Consider the following 21,869-nt stretch of genomic DNA (forward strand, 5'->3'; position numbering starts at 1 on the left):
TGTTAGATATCCTCTGCTTTGATGCTCAACTCCTTAGAGATTGTATATGAATACTCTGATAAACTGCTTTCATCTCCATTAGTATTAACATGAAACATCCCTTCTTTAATAACCATATATTCCTTAAAGATTTGAAATTTAGGACAGGTAAGATTTATAATAACAAATCAGATCTCTTTTCTAATATGTTAATTTAATTACATGACTCATATTGAGCTCCTCATCAGATCTGCATTTATCATAGTCACTTTGCCAGCAATTATAATTTACAAAATAACTTGTAGACAAGGCATGGATATGCAACTAACTCCCACCACATTAGTATGTCATTGAAACAAGCAAAATGATTAGCTAACCAACCAGACTCTTATCACAGTAAGAACAAAGCTAGCCTCAATTCATATATTCCAACAATGTTGACACAACAATGTACTTGTTTCATCGTGGTGATAATAAGATAGAGTGCTTTGGCATTTGCTGGTCTTTCAATGCCACAGTCAATGCAGAGATAAGTGATGACTTTTTTCGAATCACCACGTGGATCCAAATTGCAGTAAGGTGTAATCTTAAAGTGCTTCACCTTGAATTCACTCAAAACAACTTGAATATAGTTGTGTTACCATCTTGCATCTTTCATTGCCATTCTTTGATGGAACTCTGTATGAACTTGAGTGGTATTGATATTCAATCACCTTCCTTGTCTTTTTTAAGTAATCTCCAGCACTTGGAATTGAATCTTGTTTCTTTCTTTGGCTTGCGAACTCTTTTCTTGTTACTCATCTACTACTTTTCCCTTGAGCAGAACAAACCAACCGCAATGAAGTGACTCTCCCTGTTATGCGTATACTTAATCTCTTGTAGTCGTTTCTAACACCAAAACTCATAGCCTTTGCATAAGCATTTTAAAATGATTCAGCTTCCTCCACAGTCTTAAACTCCTGTCCTTTAAGATCTTCTGTAGACAACTTATCATACCGAGCTCCCTTATATTGCATTTCATTACAGTCACTTCCATTACACATTGAAGATTCATATGATCCATCCATACCTAAAATAGAAAAAAAAAAGTTACAGAGATTGAGATTACAAACTAATATGCAACATATAATTAGATGGATTATCTATATCAAATTGAAACCTGTAGGATTATTAAAACAAAATTACTGTACTGGGAACAATATGTACATACATAGTAGACCAATTTAAGGAAGAAACAGGGTTTGGGATTTGTAAAATAGAGTCTTTTGGGTGTTTTGGATTGTGAAAAGAAAAGACCCACTACTTATTGGTGTTAGCTCAGTGGTTAGAGCACCCACTACTTATGTACGAAGTCATGAGTTCGAGTCACCATGGGGGTAGGAGTGAAATCCTTTTATCCTCTTTTAAAGAAAAGAAAAAAAAAAAAGTTTTGGATTGTGAAGTAGATGATGGTGAAACGAAAGCTAGTGCCTGGTTTATATGAAAGATCAAAGTAAAAAGATTTTAGTTTATTATCTCTTACATGACAATAAATGAATCAGTAGCTAGGCCTTTTTTTTTTTTCCTTTTCAATAATATTTACATTGGTTCAACTAAAGTGGGATGAGATGCATTTGAGAATAACAAATAAGATGCCTCAGTTTCCACCTGCAAGCAAACAAATAAGGTGCACCCAGATATCATATTTAATCTTCAATATCCAAAAGAATTTTTACCTTCAGATTGGACTACAATACATGCTCACATTCATCGTAACAGTTACTTTTTATGTAAAAAAGCAGAACCACCCTTTTGTCCAATCCTCGAATAGAATACCAGAAAAACTAGTAATTTTTTTATGCCCTAATGAGTTTTCTATTTCTAAACCAAGAACTATAGCTTGGATTTGAGAGCACGTTATGAAATGGGTCCTTAATAGGTTAAATTTTAGCTGATGTCGATTTCGCATGGGTCAAAGTTATGTTTTGTGATGAAATACGTACACCAACCCTAGAATCTGTGACCTTAAGGATAAGAAAGGAGAATTGCAAACCAATCAATATCAGAAGCTTAGTATGAACAGAAGAAATAATGTTCACTCAAAACGATTTGAAGATGAAGTACAAAAAACAAAAGAACAAAAAAACAAAGCACTATTAACTTGGCTGAAACTGAACAAACGCACGCAATGCATGAATTGCATGAGAATTTCCCTTGTCATGTCCAAGCCCTAAACCTCATATCCAATTACTGCATTATGGGGAGTTTTCATGTTTTGTTACTAACAAATACCTCATATAGAAATTTAGGAGTTAAGTTACGATCCAATCCATCCTCAACATCGTTCGTTTTGCCTAGTTTATTTCGAGCTTATATTAAACAGAATCCACTCAGTTCCTTGACCCTAGCTGTTAGACTAATTACCAATCCAATTCCAGTATCTCTCTGAAAACAAACTGCGTGCTTTTGGTAATTGTTGACCTAATGAAATACCGGTCTCATACCCATGTTTCACACGATAAGAAAATACTTATGTTCTAAATTTTAGAGACTAACTCAACATATAGATAAAGTGAAATCAATCTTAATATTGGCTCTTGCCTATGCATATCCAGCTTTTTAAAAAAGTTAATTTGTGCAATGAAGCAAAACTAATCACAATTTAAGTGAATATTCTCTTTTCTTGCCACACCGTTCACCATATCTACACCAATTCATCGACATGAAAGAAACAAACAAAGGTAATTGCATATGACAGAATCAAGATTCAAGAACAACAAGAATCTTACTTCAAAAGTATGTGATGACACACGAAAAGAAAAGTCCTTTGGAAGTAACCAAGAGTCCAAGATGGTCCAACCTGCAAGAACTCATTGTGAGAATCATAAACAATAAATCATGACCTCGTCAAAGCTCTGAAGGCATGGTTGGAGAGAGAGAGAGATTTGGGTACTAGAAAACTTACGAGTATTGGGAAATCTATCATTCCTCAATGCAATTCTTCATTCCTCCGGTCTTCTCCTTTTCAACTTAGGGTTTTATCAGAGCAAAAGAAAAATTTGTACTGAAGAAATTGAACGAGTTCTTACGTGCCCTTTCAATTTAGGGTTTTCTGAGAAAATCTCAAATTTTATGGTTGATATGGAATTCAGAATTTTGCAACAACAAAAAAAAAGAGGCTACCAGGTGAGCTGGTCACCATCATTGAATATTCTGAACCGTTAGATATATTCTCAGTTTAATTATATCCGACGGTCTAAAATATTCAAAAAAGTTGATGTATGCCATACATCAACGTATACTAGAATTTTCCTTGCCCACTATAGGATAACAATAGAACTTTCAATCTAGTTTTCTGCACAGGTCTCACACCATGCGTATTTATCTCCTCATGCAATATAATAACAAGAACCAAGCACAACAAAAGAGTAAGGGCCTTCTTCATCCATTTGTACCAAGTGTTTACAACAACTAACTATACAAATAACACTAGTCAACAGGATTGAGAATGAAACTATGCAGAATTTGTATGGGCTAGGGATAGCATCTAACATCAACTAACCTTTGCCAGCTTTTGGCAAGCATCCTGAAGTTCCTGGTCATACAATGCACTCCAGAGGTTTTCGTTCCAGCGCACTTTTCACTTACGACAGAAGAAGTTCGTCATTCCAGAATCCAGACCCTAATCGTCTGTACCAACTGCAGTGGACATTGTTAGAATCAATATCAAATTAATTAGAAAAAATTTGGCAGATGTTCTTTACTGGAGAAGATCTTGTGTAGGTAAAATGCCACACTTTTAGAAGAGCAAGTGAAAAAGTGCAACAGTTAATAAAATATGTATGTGTCTCTCTGTCATTGTTAGAGACTAACTTCTCTTTACAATTTTGTGAATATATCTTATATAATTAAGCCAATTCTCAAAGGAATGGTTAAATTTTTGAACTACCATATTTGTCCTCACATAATATAGATATTAATAAGATAAGATAGTCAATTGACTATGTCATATTTCAAAAATTTACAATACTTTCCATTAAAAAAGGAAAAACTTCTCCAATATCAGGAGAGATATCTTTTTAAAATTAAAAAATAAAAATAAAAATCAATTGACATGTGCGGAGCACATGTTAAAGGGCTAGTTAAGAATGAAATAAAATACTTCCACATCATGAGCACATTTTTTGTCTCATTGGAAATTATTCTATCTCTTGTCTCATATATATATATATATATATATATATATATATATATATATCCCTCCCTTGGCTAATCAAACCACCAATGAAATGGCAAAGCATTAACTTGTAAATTAAAGTGTTAAATGTTTTAATTGAACTGTGCAACGGGTGGTTCGGCTTCATTTCAACTCAATTTTGAACAAAATATTAAATCCAATAATTATAAAGCAAAATATTTCAAATTGTCTAATCCTATGATCAAATACTCCAAACGTCTAAAATTTCAAGAAGAAGTATAGCATAATCGGGTTATACGGATTCACTTCATGTTAGCGGGTTGACCCGTGGCTGACCCATTTATTAAATGGGTCATGACGGGTTGACTCACGTGTGAAGAGTGCAATTGAATCTGAATCGGATGTGAAGAGTGGCTCAATTGAATCTGGATCGGATGTGAAGAGTGCGTCGAAAAACATGAGCATCTCCTCCACTGTGAGCATCGGAAATAGCAGATAGTAGAATGATTGGGTCAGAGTTCGCCGGTGCGGTGACGACGTCGACGGACGCCAATTTCGCCTTCGCTTTCAACGACAATAACTTCTCTGACCGATTGATCCGGATCAAGATCATGGTCGACTCTTCGAGGAAGCTGAGATCCTCGTCGTCCTCAACATCTCCTCCGTCTTCTCCTTCTCGAGCCTCAGAGCCAAAGGAAGAACAAGGCCGCTGAATCCATCGTTGATCAGAATAAACTCATCCCCAGCGCCATGATCTCCGGCAGAGACAGCGTTTTCCGAGGTGTGGTGAAGGCGGCGGAGGAGCGAGTTCGATCTCTGGGAGGCGCTGACGATGTCGTTTTCGTCGATTTTCGGGAGGACCCACTCCTTCTTGCTCCACGGCGATGGCGGCATAGCCAGTAGCGACGGGGAGGGAGGGGGCCGACGTCATGGGCATCGTGCTGGAGAGAGAGATGAAAGATAAAATAGAGTGGCATTCTGTAGTTTATTAATTAAGGGGATGGTAAAGTTGTCATTTTAATTTAAATTGAGTTAGTGAGAGTAAAAATCTGTTGGTGGGTTAAGTATGATAACTTTAGCTCATTTTCGGGCTTTTGGTCAAGGACCCTTAGAAAAACTATCCTCTAGCCAGGATCTTAATTAGGTATGATTCCTCAGACAAAACAGCCTGAGAATTACAAAGCCTGCGTCTGGGATGAAGTATGACCAATAACTGCTTATCGTAATTTCTCTTTTCGGTATAGAAAATAAAATATATCTTGCTAGAAAACCACTTCTCCTCTCTCATCTCGTGAGAGAGTCAGATCTTCCACCTTCCGGTGCTCTCGTTTGAGTTCTTGTCGGCTTTTGCCTGATGATGTTCTTGAGACTTGGTGCGACTTAGCGGTGACGCTATCAGCGTCATTCTCTTGGCCGGATTGGGGTTGTCGTCTTTGTTATCTTTCTGTTTCTGTGACTAGGTTTCTTGTTTTGGTCAATCCTCCGTTTTCCCTCCCTTCTGTTTGCGTTTGTTCCATCAGCCCACTTTTTCTGGGTTTGTGGTCCTGGTTTGTATTAATGCAACGTTGCAAAAAACTCACCATCATTCCCTATCCTAGTTTCACCGTATCACCACTTGGTATCCTGTCTGTGTCTCTGCAAAACTGATCAAATTCTTATCAGATGGGGCAATTTTCGTAACCTTGTCTTTGAGTTCTAAAAATTAGACCTACTTCCGCTTGATCATAGATTTAGAACTAAGACTACAATCATTAATCATGTGTAAGTATGTAAATTATATTAGCATTTTCCTTTATTTATGAACTCCTTTGATGCTTGCAACTACTACAAGTTACTGAGGGAGCCTGTTAATTCCAGTTTTTCAAGCATGTCCACCCAGCAAATTTTTTTTTTTTAGCAATGTTTATCAAAGTAAAGATTTATCTGTTGAATTTGCACTCTGAAGCAACGAGCGTGTGATCAGAATAGCACACGCCAAGATGACCGGAACGTGCTGGGGTGATGACCCTTTAGACGTTGCCTATCATGCCTATGTACTCTAGTAGACCATCACTTTATTGTCTCAGTCCCTGAATTCTTTCTTCTATCCGAAAGGCAATATAATACAGAGAGGATGGCTGAAATTCTTACCGAATTGAGGGTCCCAGAATTTGAGCAACCACCTATTATTGATAAAATATTTATGGCGGTTGAATTGGCTGACAGCCCCGAGTGGCCTATCTTTTGCCTTATAAAGGATATCACCTTATTTCATCAAACGATCAACCTGGCCTATGAGGTAGAGAAAGTGAGAATTGATAGTTTGGAAGATACTGTTAGACAGCAACAATGTGTCATTTGTAAGGAGAGCCTTGAGCACTTTGAGGGTGTAAAAGAAGGGATTGATCGTGATCAGTTGATAATTATTAGCTTGTCCTGCTCACATCTTTATCACGAAGATTGCATTGTCCAATGGCTTGCGAAGAGTCAGTTGTGTCCCATATGCCGATACTCAATGCCAGTTGTGAAACAGATGATGCCAATTGTTGAACAGGCGATGCCTGTGGTGGAAGAGGCGATGCCAGTTGTGGAACAGGTAGCTGAGCCATCAAAAACATCATGGGGGCATCTGCATTGGCCTATGCTGCTCACAGCATCTGCGGGTGGTATGTTAACTGCTGTGCTGGTATTTAGATTATTGAAGCAACGCCAAGTGTGACGTTATCAGCATATTAGCAACAATGCACATAGAATAACTTATTGTTTTTATATTAGCTCCCTTCTTTTTGGCATGTAATGTGGATTATGCGAAGTTGATATGAATAACAATAGCAAAATCTTGTTATATATAGTGCAAGACAACAGTTCCTTGCTACATTGGACGGCCCTTTATTTCAAGGGAACTTCTATCACCGCATCAATTTTGTGATGTATTTCTGTTTTGTAATGTTATGAAACTGCATCTTAGATTCATAGCAAACACTAATCAAGTAATCATATTCCAAGAAACAAGAGAGGAATAAAAGGGAAAAGCAAGGATGAAATTTCCTAGCAAACGCTCACACCACAATTCAAATCCTGTAATTATGTCTAATATATAAAAAAACAGGACGTGAAATGATTATTTGAATCCAATATAACCCAAGCAACGATCATTGCAAATCAAAGGTTGGCATGCAGAAAAAATCTTAGCTCATTGATTCTCTGATTTGTGTTCTGTTTTCAAGTTCTTATAAGATTTTGTACCAGGTTTAGCAGGTGAAGTATTCGAGAGAGCCAGGCAACAACACCAAGTTTAAGTAACTGTAGTTCTATGAAGTGTTTGTTTTGTTTCTGAAAGAAATTAGTATGAGTTCAGTTATAGTGTTCATGAAAATCTAGTAGTTTTATTGTTTTGCAGTCATAAATCAGCCTGCAAAGCTAGAGGCACTGATCATCAAAATTGGATAGAATAGAATGGGTGTGACCACCCCCCCCCCCCCCCCAAATAAAAGATCTTTTTATTGGAAGACAATAGAAGTTTATTGGGTTTTTATTGGGGGAGCCAATGATGGTATCCTACAACATCTATGGTGACCTATTAGATCTCAGATGATTTCTTTGGGAATATCTGACGACTTTTGGCGAAGTCTCCGATGATTTTCTCTCTCTTTATGTGACAAAGAGAGAGAGTAAAATGGTCCCAAAAAAATTATTATAATAAAAATAATTATTTGGGTACCGAAGTCCTGTGATGGGATTCTAGATTCCCGCGATCAGGGACCTCTGACGAAGTCTCCAATGACTTCCCTCTCTTGATGTAATAGAGAGAGAGAGAGAGAGAGAGAGGGTAAAATGGTCCCCAAAAAAAGAGAGAACATATTTGGGTATTAGTGAACAAAATTACTTATCTTATGGGTAATTGGGAAATCCATAAGTTGGGTTGGGCAAGAGGGAAAAATTTTGCAAAATTTAAGATATTTGGATATTTTCCCTTTGTTTTTTGGTACATAATTACAAGGTGAATTTGATAACATTCATTTTATATTTGGAGAGTTACAATGTTCTTTATGTTTGTAAATCAAATCAAATAATATTCATTAATCGTACGAATTTGGAAACGATACAAACACTGCATTGAAATTGGCAAGATTATGAACGACTTTATTAATATCTATATTATTATTAAGAAAAGAGAGTTTGTTAGCCAAAACAGAAAAATTTTACCAAAATATACCTCAAATATTAAAAAACATTTGAACTGAAATATTTGAGAAAGATAAAATGGTCAATTCACAACTAAAAGAAAAACAAAAGAAATTTAACAAAAAAATCAAAAATCAAAAACATAATATATGCAGAAATTTTCTCCACATTTTGTGGAATAACTTCCCATGTAATTATCCACACACATAGGGTGTGTTTGGAGTTTAGTATTTAATAAGTCAATCATACTTTAATTCAATACATTACAATACATAATAAAACCCTAGAATGAGAGTGTCGCTGCTCTCTCTATATTCTAGTTTCAACGTCGGCTCCAGTTGATCACCCCAACCTTGGCCCCTGATGGTATCCCTTCCCACGGATTCAAGATGTGCAAGGGATTCAAAGACGATCTTGATTATCTCTCTACTGTGGGTGCCAGAACTAACCACTCTTGGATGGCTTTGATGCAGCGTCATCTACTTGTTGTCCAACCATCAATTGGGATTCTAGTGATGAAGGGCCGCAATTTTCTACCCAAGCTTATCATCGTCAATCTAGTTCCAACCAGATTCAATGCTCAAGAATTTTGGCTGGGGCTTTCAATTGGTGCAACTGGTTTCTCTGTGGTTGCAGCAGAAAGAAATATATAGTAATGGCGCCATTGACACAGCTTTGTGGAGGCACAGGCCGCCAAACTATGCTATGGGAATGGGCTTGGTGTTGGGCTTCTCAATCAAGACTTGGTCATTTTCTGTTGCATTGTGGGTCGTTGGGTCTGCGATGATGATCCATGGTGGTTTTGTGGTGGTCGGTAACGATAGGGCGTGTGGTGGCTGAAGGTGGAAAAAGAGAAGTCTAAAGAGAAATAAATAAAAAGGAGGGTAAAATATGAAGTATGAGAAAGAAAAATGTGAATGGAGGTCCATTTATTAGATTTAGAGGTCTGACTAGAATCACCTAAATAAAAATGAGACCTTATTGTCTTTGTCTATTTAGAGCAAGGATACACATTGTACTAAACCTTGTAGTTGTAGGACAAAGACTTCTCTTCCTCGTTGATTAGTTAAGGGATAGCTTGACCCCAACGGTTTCCGATACACCTAAACTATATACAAGTCCATATTTTTAGTAGCAAGATTAGCAACCAATAGAGATGCTTATTCATATTCAAGCAAAATGGACGCCACAATTTGATTCATCACCCAATAGACATTAAGAAAGAAAATAAATTTGTTGCTGATAGAGAAAATATTATGGTCCCTATCTCCGATGTTGAGCTATATTATCCGAATTCCAAAAGTTTCTTAATCATAAGTAAAAAGAAGAGGCTATACATATTCCAAAAGTTCCCTATTGAGCTAATTGGACCATCGCCTGCCACAACATCACGCCCACGCAGCCCTCGTTTGATTCACAAAAAAGAAAGTAGTTCATTTGTCTTTCTTATGGGAAGAGAATTGAAATTTCACAAGAACCTTCAGTTCTAATATTTGGTAACATTAGGAAAGTTATTAGAAAAATTATTTTAAAAGTTGTAATTAATGCAATAAAATAATGTTTTGTGAGTAATAAATGCAAGAAAATATTAGAGAAATTGTTCATTTGGTGTTTAGAATGAACCTTTATTTTCCATTCCTTTAGGAAAATATTTCATTTTATTTTGTATCCCAAACGCAAGAAATGAACAAATTTATTTTCCTAATGTTTATTTTTCGCAAACCAAATTTGATTTTAGTGAAGTAAGTGAGAGTACCTTAACCTAATTTGTGCATTGGGTCAAGGCCTCAAAATTTGTAATCGGTCAACAATAACTTTACAAAAAGTCCGATTCACCGAACGCATTTGCGTGAATGGACGGTCGAGGATAACAGACAACAGAAGATGGTTGTGGCTTGATAGTGTAGCTAAACTATAAAAACATTTCAGCTCCGCAATTAATAATAAAAAGGGTATCGTAACTCGCCAAACCCTATTTGTGAGTCTTCTTTTCCACATAAACTTAAGGCAGCCTCAAAAGGCTGAAACCTCTCATCCGTGTCTCTTTAACTAGTTATTGTCTTCTCAATCTTCAGATCTAGATTTGCCTCCACCACCTCTTTCTATCCTTTTTCAGGGATAGGTATCGATGGCTATGAGCAGAGAATTACAACTGGCGGAACCTCTTTTCCCAATAGAGATTGTAAGGTGGCGTTTGATAACGTTTTCAAGTCATCTTTTTCATTTTATAAAATAAAAATGGCTTGAAAATGCGTTCGTTGGTCTGTTTTCAAAAATGTAGAAAATAATTTTTGAAAATAATTTTTTAATTTACTCGTAAAACAAGAAAACGACAAATAGACGTTTTCACCTTTTCATTCTCATATTTTAGAAAACACGGAGATATATTTTCCAAAACAAAGAAAAAAAAGAACGTGCTCTCTTCTTCCATATTCTCACGTCACACTCTTCTTCTCAGGTCTCTCTCTCATCTCTAGTCGCCATCTTCTCTCGTTTTTGAAAATTGTTTTCGGAATAAGCTACCGGACACATTTTTGGATCTCAAAAATCCAATCTTGTTTTCTCTTTTTTATTTTCAAAATTGGTTTTTGAAAAATCATTTTTAAAAACGTTACCGGACAAGCCCTAAATCTCTCGGAAAGATGTGAATTTTCACTTATCCATATGGCCTTTTTAGCACCGATGAAAGGGAACATGAGGAGAAGTAGAACCGGTGAGTCATCATCTTTCGGAGAGATTATTATTATTATTTTCTTCATATTAATAGCAATATGTGTATTCTGGTTTATTGATTTTTCTTTTCTTTTCGGTCTGATCTTTTTATGATCGGACCGGGCGGGTGGTACGAATCTGCTTCCAATTAAATACCCACACTCACATTTTCTTCTACATTGTTTCACTTCCGAATTCTCAAATGGATCCTGGTTCCGTTCGTTCTACCAATTCTTGTGCCGCTCGCACTCGGAGTCGCACTCGTGATCGGAGTCGCACTCGTGATCCGATAGCTTCTCGCTGGCCAGGATTGTTACAATTACTCGCGCCGTCTGAAACTCTCAATTTTCCTGGATTTGTTTTAGGGTAAACCCTAATTTTGTTTTTTCTTTTATGTTTTTAGGGAGTTACACCGGTGTTTCTTTTCTGTTTTTAGGGAGTTACACCCGGTGAAGATGATATCCCCGGTGAAGATGATATCCCCTTATTACCCTGCACCCTGATTTCCCTGTTTGTAACCAAAAAAAAAAGTCCCTGTTTGCCTATCATCTTCACCGGGTGTAACTCCCTAAAAACATAAAAGAAACGCCGGTGTAACTTCCTAAAAACATAAAAGAAAAAACAAAATTAGGGTTTACCCTAAAACAAATCCAGGGAAATTGAGAGTTTCAGACGGCGCGAGTAATTGTAACAGTCCTGGCCAGCGAGAAGCTATCGGATCACGAGTGCGACTCCGAGTGCGAACAGTACCAGAATTGGTAGAACGGACGGAACCGGGATCCATTTGGGAATTCGGAAGTGAAACAATGTAGAAGATGTCCATTGCAATTGAACAATGAAATATCAGAAAATCTTCCAAAGATCAGAAAATCTAACACCAAGGAAATATAAAAAGAAAGGTAACAATCACTGTTCTTCTGGAGACAATAGTAGGAGCAACAAGTGTCCACTGAAACTTCGGTATCATCTTCTTTTTGTTTTGGTTACAAACTGGGAAATCAGGGTGCATAGGGTAATGAGGGCAAACATGGAAATCAGGGCTATTTTCATTGTGAATCCCATATTGATCGTAATGACCCTAACCATCACAGTGGAGAGGTACCTTTTTTTTTTAACACCATTTTCTGTATTACTTTTTTGTGTTTTGATTGACACGACTTCCTTGTTTTACCATGTGGCGCGCCCTGATTTCCATGTTCGCCCTCATTACCCTATGCACCCTTAACAGGTTCAAGTTGAACCTCACCACCATGTGCACCACTAAGTAGGTATCCTGTTGTCTCAATAGGAGAAATACCTCCTGGTGCACATGGTGGTGAGGTTCAACTTGAAGCTGTTAAGGTATCAGATGTAGATGAAAAGCTGAGGCAGTACCAGAATGAGATTGTGTCCATTATACACAAATACTTACTCTCGGATGGTATTCTCAAGCTTATTCAAAGCCTTGAAGATCTTGCGGTACCTGAGTATAATCCCATATTTTTGAAGAAACTAATCACACTTGCAGTAGAATGAAGGAACCTTGGAAAGGAAATGGCATCTGTTCTGCTTTCTGCACTTCATATTGAGATCTTCTCGACTGAGGACATAGTTAATGGATTTGTCTTGCTTCTAGAATCTGCACAGGATACAGAATTGGACATCTTGGATGCTTCAAATGAGCTTGCTTTCTTTCTGGCCAGGGCCGTGATTGATGATGTGTTGGCTCCGCTGAATTTGGAAGAAATTGGCAGCAGGTTGCCACCAAATTGTAGCTCAACTGAGACTGTGCAAATGGCTCAGTCACTGGTTTCTGTGCATCATGCTGGTGAATATGCGAGGCAGTACAAGTCCATAATTCAGGAATACTTTTTCTCGGATGATATTCCTGTGCTCATTCAAAGCCTTAAAGATCTTGCGGTACCCGAGCATAATCCCATTTTTGTGAAGAAGCTGGTCATACTTGCAATGGATGGAAAGAACCGTGAAAAGGAAATGGCTTCCGTTCTACTTTCTTCCCTTCATATTGAGATCTTCTCGACTGAGGACATATAGTTAATGGATTTGTCTTGCTTCTGGAATATGCCGAGGATTCAGAATTGGGCATCTTGGATGCTTCAAATGAGTGCTCCCTATCTGGCCCGGGCTGTGGTTGATGATGTATTGTCTCCGCTGAAGTTGGAAGAAATTGGCAGCAGGTTGCCACCGAATTGCAGTGCAACTGTGACTGCGAATGGCTCAGTCACTGGTTTCTGCGCGTCATGCTGGTGACAGGCTTTTGAATTGTTGGTGAGTTGGGACTGGCTGGGCTGTGGAGGATACGAAGGACAAGATTACAAAGCTCTTAGATTGGTATGAGAGTGGGGGTGTCGTGGCTGAAGCCTGCCAGTGCATTCGTGATATTGGAATGCCTTTCTTCAATCACGAGGTGGTGAAGAAGGCACTGGTTTTGGCCATGGAGAAGAATGGCACTATGCTGGATCTGCTTCAGGAGTGCTTCAGCGAAGGACTGATTAACAGTCAACCAGATGACAAAAGGCTTTAGCCGGATTAAGGACAAGCTAGATGACTTGGCTCCCGACATTCCAACTACAAGTGAGAAATTCAGCTTCTATGTGGAGCACGCACAGGAGAAGGGTTGGGTCTTGCCTACTCTTGGTTCATCTCTGCTGCGGATTGTTCTCACTGACCATAGGCTGCAAATGTATTTTCAATTGCTTCTCTCATATATGCTGTTGCCCATGTTTTGTACTGTTTAATTTGTTGTTTGCACTGTTAAAAAAGGTGGATTTATATTACTATGGTATGGGATATTTAGAATTTTAGATGGTTCTTGCCTACCTTTTCTTCATTTGTTGTTGATGTTTCTCTGTGCTGGCACAAGGTGTTCAGTCAAATTGCTTCCCTCATGTATGTTGTTGCCTACCTAATGTTTAAATGGTTTTTCATGCACTTTTAAGAGGGCTAATAATTTGTTTCTTTGGGCAAGGGAATTTTAAATTTGTTTTATTCTGATGTTTTCTTTTCTTAGTGGTAAAACCTGGGATTGAGGTTTGCATGATCACACATTCCCACCTTCATTGGTGGTTGTTGTTTTGCTTTTGTATTCTTCTCTATCTCTCAGGCTGCATATCTAATCACTACCTTAAAGTCTTCTCCAATGTTGAGTTTATAGTCTAAATTATAAACTTTTGATTTCCAAAATTTATCTTCTATAAGAGGTGGGTCTATTTCAAAAATTAAATATGGGAGTCTAAAGTCTATTAGTTGGTCCTAATTATAGACCTTGGTTTAGACCATGAAGACTAACAGTTGGCTCACATGGATGATTTGTATTAGAGTATATAATTATAGACATCATATTATTAGAGTTGAAGAAATTATGGACCTTACTATTTAGATTAATAATATATTTCGAAGACTTTAAAAATTTAACCATGGTCTATTTTAGACATTGACGATTGGAGATGGCTAAACTGTACCAACATAATGGATCTAAAGAAAAATGCACAATTGGCCAAATTTGCACTCTAAGGTTGTGTTTATTTCATAGGACTCTGATGCCCAACCTTAATTTCTATAGGAGTCCAGGACTACCATAACTTGGCTTAAGCTAGATTAGTACATGACTCATGTTTGGTGCTGACAAGGACTAAGGAGCAGACCAGCACCACCCCGAACGATGGCCTCCAACTCCAAGTAGCCGCCGTGGACCCAACATCGAGTCCTGGGTCGCCCCCAGCAACACCACCTGCCCAGTCACCCGAACCCAACTTGCCGACTTCACCCTCATCCCCAACCACACTCTCCGCCGGCTCATTCAGGAGTGGTACGTCGCCAACCGCTCTTTCGGCGTGGTTCAAATTCCGACGCCGAAACGACTCGTCGACCCGACCAGAACTGAACAGCGAGGCGCTCATGCTTATGGTAATTTTCCCCCTCGTAGAGTCCGACAGCGATGTATTGATCTAGAACCTCCTGGCCGGGGTGTGATCGAAATTCTCCAGAACCCAATCGCTCATCCGCGGGCTTTGAAAATCGGAATCAAAGCCTTGTTCGTGTTGTGCTTGGTGAAGCAAATGCGTAAGAAAGTCGTGTCGGCCGGAGCACCGGAGATGCTGATCAACACTCTCGCCGACTTCAAGAAATGCGACTCGGAGAGAGCCTTGGCCACCATAGAGAGCTCCTCTGCGAAGAGTAGAAGGAGTCTTGCACAATCCCATTGATTTTGGTGGGTTTGTGGTCGAAGGTGTTGGGGCTACTGTTGGGATTGTGGAGTTTCATTAAAAATAGTCCTCATTGCTGCCAAACATGGGATAACTGAGATTAGACTACATAAGGATGTCCAATCACATGTAACAAACACAACCTAAATTTGCAATACTAGAAATTTGCTTCTTGACCTTGATAGAAAGTGCAATTTACACTCTGTTCATTATATGTAATTTTTTCATTTCAAATGTGAGGCAAGACACATGACGGGAAGTATAGTCATTTTATATTGTATTATTATTACTTTCTTTTAGAGTGGAAATATATGGCCTTGCTCCTTATACCTATTAATCCACATATTCCGCACTTTTATTGAATTACATTATATTTTCCAAATAAGAAGAAAAATTAAACCATAACCGGATTGGTGAATGAAAACATCAAGCCGTTAATTATTAACTTTTTTTCCTTATTGAGATAATAGTGTAATTTATTTTAAAAAAAAATTATGTGTATGCTAATATGTAGGTGGAAGATCATAAATGTTAACTTAAAAAAATAATTTTTGGTGTTAATAATAATTTTTAATTTTAATGTAAATGGACAATTTTCGCCAAATCTAAGATGGTAAATTTTCAAAAAGAAATGAAAGGGGGTTTAACTTTAAGGCTTTCTTTCTCGTTTAAATACGGACGGGTAGTTTTCGTAAGGCGCACGCTCACCTGCAAAAAAATGGATTTGATCTTGCAGGCTGCCGATGCAATTCAAGCCGATCGAGGATGCAAACGTCTCCAGAATTCGTAAGGTTTTTTCTTCATTCTTATGAGTTTTGTGCAAGTTGATGGTGATGTATTGAATTTAGGGGCCTGTGCAATTGTTTACTTAGTCTGGATTTGCAAATGTACTTTGTGCTGTTTACTTGTAAAAATCTGAGCTGAGCTTAATTGAGCTTGAAAAAATATCCCAATTCTTTTGCATTTTAGTGATACAATTACTCGGCCACGTTCAGTAACTTAATCAATTTGAGCTTCCTAAATTGGGATTGGGATTGATAATGTTGATGTATGCACAAGAGTTCTTCAGTTTAAGACTGGTTTGATGTCTGTAATTAAGGTATCATCTAATCTCAGATTAGTGTCAGATGCTTTTTGAATAACACTACTTCGTAATTCTTGTTGGTTTCACTTGTGCTATGACAACTCTGTGATTTAAGATTGCTCAAACATAGGATTTTTCTATAGTATCTTCAGTTTGTGTCCTTCAACTCTAAGATTAATTTAGCTGTCTGCATGTGACTTTTTATTTCAGCAAAAACTTGCGAGAAGGGATGGGGGTCAAATAGATCGCAATCGTGATATTGAGCACCTCTGGGAATTTTACTGGCGCTACAAGTGACGACATCGCCCGGAGGATATCCAGAGGGAGGAGCAGAGAATGCGTGAATCTGGGACTTTTACTGCTAACTTTGGAGGGTATGACCATCATTTTGCTGCTTTAGTAAATTTCTTGAAGTTCTACTATGCACAGAATTTCAATGTCAAGTTCTGTTCTTATGTATCTGTAATATATAATCTTCAGAAAGACAATGTAAGGAACCAGAGAAAGAATTTTGTCCTTACAATTGCAAATGCACAATCTCGCCTTGGTATACCTGCTTAGGCTGATCCAGTGAGTGCTTCATTGGCCTAACTAGTTGTCCTCCTCCTGTTCATGTGAATGGAAACTATTATTCCTATTTTATATGCTGATTCATCTTCCTATTTGATTTGTATCTAAATTTTTGCAATGGACCTTTCTACCATAGAAGCACAATTATGAAGTTGCATTTGTTCATTGTCTGAAAATGTTATATTTCTGCGAAAGAAAAGGAAAAAAAAAAAAATTTAATCAAGAGGCCAAGTGAAAAATTTTCCGCCTACAAGGCGTTTACCACTTGTTCTATATTGCTTATGACATAATTATTTCTAAAGAAAGTAATGTTTTAGTTTGGTTCTAGTGCTGTCTTTGCTGTTTTTCTTTTTAAATTTTATTTAGCTAAAGCAGAGTAGCTCTTTCAAGGTCTTTGTATTCTTTTCTTATAAAAAAAGGTCATTTCAAACCATGAAGCATTATTAACTTGTTGAGTTTCTGAAGCATGTTACCTTGCTATTTTTATTGAAGTTAATGTTGATAAAATTCAAGTTGTTTTGCTTTGTTGTCTTTGAGTAAAAATTAACCTGTTAGATTTCTTGTTGTGCTTCTAGAAATTTGAAAATTTAATATCAAGCATTTTTGATAGCTACCAAAATAAAAGCATATATGAAGGAAAATATCATTGAACAAGTGGTTCAACTATTTGTGTTGTAGATGCTTAATCCTTTGCAGACCATACAATGGTCTGAAGTGTAAGCTTGGCACTTTGGTAGGTTGCTTCATTGCAACCTGAAGGTCCCAGGTTTGAAGGGGGAGATAGCCTCTCCCAGATGGGGTCAACAGTCTCTAGGCTCTGCAATGGCTGGATTCCCATGCATATTGAGCTGTCTGTGTGAGTTGTGCTTGTTATTCTCTCTTTTGTCTTGTAACATCATGTATGTGATTTTAAGATGTGGCTCATTATTCTTTCTTTGCATGGTTTCATCATGCACTCCTTGGCATAGACAAGGAAATTCTAGCTATGAAGCTCACTGATACGCTATATATTTTTGCATTCTCAGAAAATAGACGAGAAGGCAATCTATGAGGTATTTCTGAAAGTCCTGGATAATTAGATCAAATGGTGCAAATACCTGCGGATCTGGCTTGTATGGAATATGTCATTTCAGTAACCTAACGATTTCCTAAATTAATTGATGCCTAAATGCCTTTGCACCCTGCTAATTGATATGTATTTCCACAGCACAAGCAATTAATCGGGACATAAAGTTTTTCTGGTGTCATTGTACTTTCTGATATGGGGTGAGGCTGCAAATGTCCACTTTCTTCCTGAATGCATTTGCTACATGTTTGACCATGTAAGGCTCTGACATTTCTAGTTAACTTTGCTTGCAGTTTGATCTGTTCAGTTCTTTCATAGTAGCTTTAAATATCTGGTTATTTATTTGTCTGCTAAATAGCCTCATTAACATTTTCTGTTATGGAGACTGAACTGAGCTTACTGCAAACTAGCTCCTTGTAATTTTTTATTGTTCTTCTATACTAACAAATGCCTGGGATCATAAATCCAACTTCATCACAAAATCATTTGTCTGCAACATTGAAGAAATTTAAATATAGGATTTTTGGTTTATATCCAAAGTAATTTTGCAAGTTATAGTGGAATGATCTTTGCACTGAAGATGGTACTCTTAGAAAACTCTATTTTGTCAATATTTAACAACATTTCGCTGTTGAGGATGATATCTACATGATTTGTTTAGATTTTTTTACAGCAAGTGGGAAATTGCTGGATATGCATCATGATACTGTTGCTTCTTTACTGTCAATTGTTTGTATTTTTTTATTGTGTAGAGAATTTTCTGAGAGATATTAGCAGTACATATATTCAAACTTTTCATATCATTACTCATGAGATTTAACACTGATGGTTCTGCAGATGGTGAAGGAGTTAGATGCTATTCCAGCTGCTAGCAGCACAATAGAAAATGATTCTGTGTCCTTTCTCAAGCAGATTGTTTATCCTATATATGAAACATTGGCAGCGGTCAGTGTATCTCCATTTTATTTTTAGTGTTTGCACATTTTATGCATCTAGTTGTACTTTCTGTCCTAGTATAAACTAAATTTTCAAGTGTGCCAACTTTCTTGGATGCCTTCTCAGTGGTATTGTTTGGTCTTTTACTTTTTTATTTTACATCTTGAACAAGATATCACTTCTCTGAAAAGGTGTGATAAAAGCTTACTAGATCTTGCTTTGTTTATTTATATTTTTTTTATGGTGCAATTCTGGAGATCATAGTGGTGTCATTGCATAAGATTCTACTACACCTTGGTTATCTTAAGTTGACTGGTTCTGGAGATTATATGAATTTATGGCTTCCTGATCAAATCAGCATGATTTTCATTTTCACCCAAAATAAATAAAAGAAAAAGAAGAAACAAGAAAGTAAGTCTTACTTTTTTAGATTGCCCTTCAAGTCATCAAGGTAACAATTCAATATCTCAACTTCTGTGGTCCTTTGCTGTTGAACATTGCTGGAAATATTAGGAGTGTCTATTTGTGCAGTATAGATCTGAAATGTTGAACACATGGGTGGTATTTTCGGCATTATGGTATCACTTCTTATTGTTAAGTAGTCACATAGTCGCATAGTCTGGCTGATATATACTCCAATGTGGGAAAGGGAGTAAAGGTGGTTGCTTTGTGGGCATTACTAATATGGTGGCTTCTTTCTGATGCTTCTTTCATTTTTGAGAAAGCTATCTTGTCGCATAGTCTACCTGATGTGTACTCCATTTGATCTTGAGAATAAATTCTGCTTTTCTTTAACCTTGCATATGTAGGAAGCTGCTAGAAACAATAATGGGAAAGCTGCACATTCAGCATGGCGGAATTATGACGACTTCAATGAATACTTTTGCTTTGTTTGCTTGTCATTCAATTATGGATGAACAATGTGATTCCTTCTTTTTGGTGTGTGAAGCATCTGTGGAATATGCAGATCACCTGCTTGTTTAGTTGAGCTGACCTATGAGGAGGGATTCAGCTTTTTTGCTGAAGCCTTAAAAGAGGAAAAGGGTTAGTTGTTTTGATCATTTCTCGCAGAATTAATACACATTGTATTTTTTATCCATCTAAAGTGTTTCTTGGATTTGAAAGTTCAGATTTTTTGTTTGCTCAAGTGGTTAGGGAGGGTGGGGGATTGGGTTAGGATCAAGCTAGGTCAGGGGTTCAATCTTCCTTTTTGTCGTAAAAAAGTCTTGCGAGTATTTTCGCACAGAGTATGAAACTAGTGCAGTGGACTAAGAGTCATTTGAAACTTTAAAGGGATAGATGACCTCGTCCACTACAGTTTCTTACCTTTGTCTCTTATGGTTTTTAGCCTAGGTTTTAAACTTTTAATAAATAAAATCATTGTTTCTTCTTGAAAATAAAATAAATTTGACCCTCATACCTACGAATTTCAATCTTATTGTTTCTCAAAAATAAATATTATAATCCTACTTCTCTATGATCTCTCCATTCTTTATTCTGTATCCTTCTTTAGATGATAAAAATCTAAAACTTTCACGGTGACGGCTCAATTCGTCTTGATGTTTTTGACATGTAGATCTCTTTTGTTATTGCCTTTAATGATGGGAAGATCAATTCGGTTGCGTTGAAAAGTATACTCGGGATTGGGCCAGCATTTGCTATCATGAACTTTGTAAACTCTTTTATTATTTTTGTTTTTTTTTCTGTGTTCCATAGTCTTTGGACTGCTAGTTGCAAGTTACTTGAAATGAAGTCGCAAAAACTCAATTCTGGTTTTGCTTTAATGCATTGGATGATGTGCAGGTAGTTTGGATGTGTTGGTCATGTTTGGGGCTTATACCACAGCCGGAGGCATGGCTATCTCAAGACTTGTATTTAGATTTTTCTGGTTTGGCTTCAGCTCTGTTGCTGTGACATATATTTATCTGTGAGTAATATTTCATTTGCAGAGTTATACCACTTTACCCTAACTACAGTATCAGATGAAAATTTATTTATTATATGAAATATATGCAGGAAAGTTCTGCACGAAAGAAATGATTACTCAAATGATCATTCTATTTTCGGATATACAGTTTATGCAGCTTTACGCCTAGTCCTTGCGCTATTACTCAAATTTGCGGCATGTAGATTGAGGGCAAATCACCTCATGACCAAATCATTTACTATACCATGTTAAGAGCTAGGACAGTGACTCAAATGAGCATCTTAAGTGACTCATATCTCGTTTGATTAGAGTATAATTAATCTAGCCGTTCTCAGGGGAGATTGCACATTTGATAAGGATTTTGACTTGGCCGAGGCCATGAAGGAGAACATCACTCTTTATGATTCATTGGAAGAACAGGCAATTCTTGATTAATGTAGAATTTCAATGAATAATTGATAAATTTATGTAGGATTTATAACTATCTTATATGACCAGAAGTAAAGTAGTTTCTTATAACTCTCTATTTTCTTTGGATCACCAACTTTCAAAGAGCCTTATGCCCTAATCTTAGCATGCCACTAATTTTGTGCCAACTAATTATGAATGATTGATTTAAAGAAAAAAAAAAACCAACAGGGGGTTCTGTAATTATATTACGAGCTACCAAAAAAAAAATGTCATTTGGGCATATACAAGAACATATCAAATCACCAAAGCGGAAAATAACAAAAAAAACAAAAAAAATGTGCGTGCTCCCAAAGAAACTAAGGAAGGACAATAAATTTGGAGGGAGCGGGGAGAGGACATTCGTTATTTGAAAATCTCCCCATATGGGGAATGGAGGCTCTAGGTTGGGGGCGCGGGAATGGAGAAAACATAAGCATTCACGATTGTTCAACCAGAAAAAAGAGAGTAGCAGTTTAGAATAAAAACAGCAGCATTCACTACCCCCACAGCAACACGCTTCAGTATTTTACCCGAGACGGAGAGTACAAAAGCAAAACAAAAATAACCAAGATTTTCATGAGATGGGGATCATGCTATAA

The 21,869-nt window shown here is 37.2% G+C and overlaps 2 long non-coding RNA genes and 1 pseudogene across 8 annotated transcripts; 2 read left to right on the forward strand and 1 right to left on the reverse strand.

Moving 5' to 3' along the window:
- Positions 1 to 721: 721 nt before the first annotated feature.
- LOC121050477 lies at positions 722 to 3,079 on the reverse strand. The gene is made up of 3 exons (XR_005803102.1): positions 2,924 to 3,079; positions 2,748 to 2,818; positions 722 to 1,048 (listed from the first exon to the last, which is right to left on the reverse strand). It is a non-coding gene; the product is annotated as an uncharacterized LOC121050477 (long non-coding RNA).
- A 9,260-nt stretch (positions 3,080 to 12,339) lies between these two features.
- LOC112177384 lies at positions 12,340 to 13,800 on the forward strand (annotated as a pseudogene).
- Positions 13,801 to 15,903: 2,103 nt separating this feature from the next.
- On the forward strand, positions 15,904 to 21,315 carry LOC112176272. 7 transcript variants are annotated; one of them, XR_002926880.2, is made up of 10 exons: positions 15,912 to 16,023; positions 16,532 to 16,891; positions 17,570 to 17,747; positions 17,917 to 18,003; positions 18,099 to 18,213; positions 18,795 to 18,902; positions 19,703 to 19,937; positions 20,470 to 20,565; positions 20,697 to 20,820; positions 20,910 to 21,315. It is a non-coding gene; the product is annotated as an uncharacterized LOC112176272 (long non-coding RNA). The 7 variants fall into 7 exon arrangements; XR_005803079.1 differs by having other exon boundaries at positions 16,532 to 16,695; positions 16,802 to 16,891; positions 20,470 to 20,820; XR_005803081.1 differs by having other exon boundaries at positions 15,904 to 16,028; positions 20,470 to 20,820.
- Positions 21,316 to 21,869: the final 554 nt, after the last annotated feature.

This window comes from Rosa chinensis, chromosome 7, assembly GCF_002994745.2.
Source record: "Rosa chinensis cultivar Old Blush chromosome 7, RchiOBHm-V2, whole genome shotgun sequence".
NCBI classification, from domain to species: Eukaryota; Viridiplantae; Streptophyta; class Magnoliopsida; order Rosales; family Rosaceae; genus Rosa; species Rosa chinensis.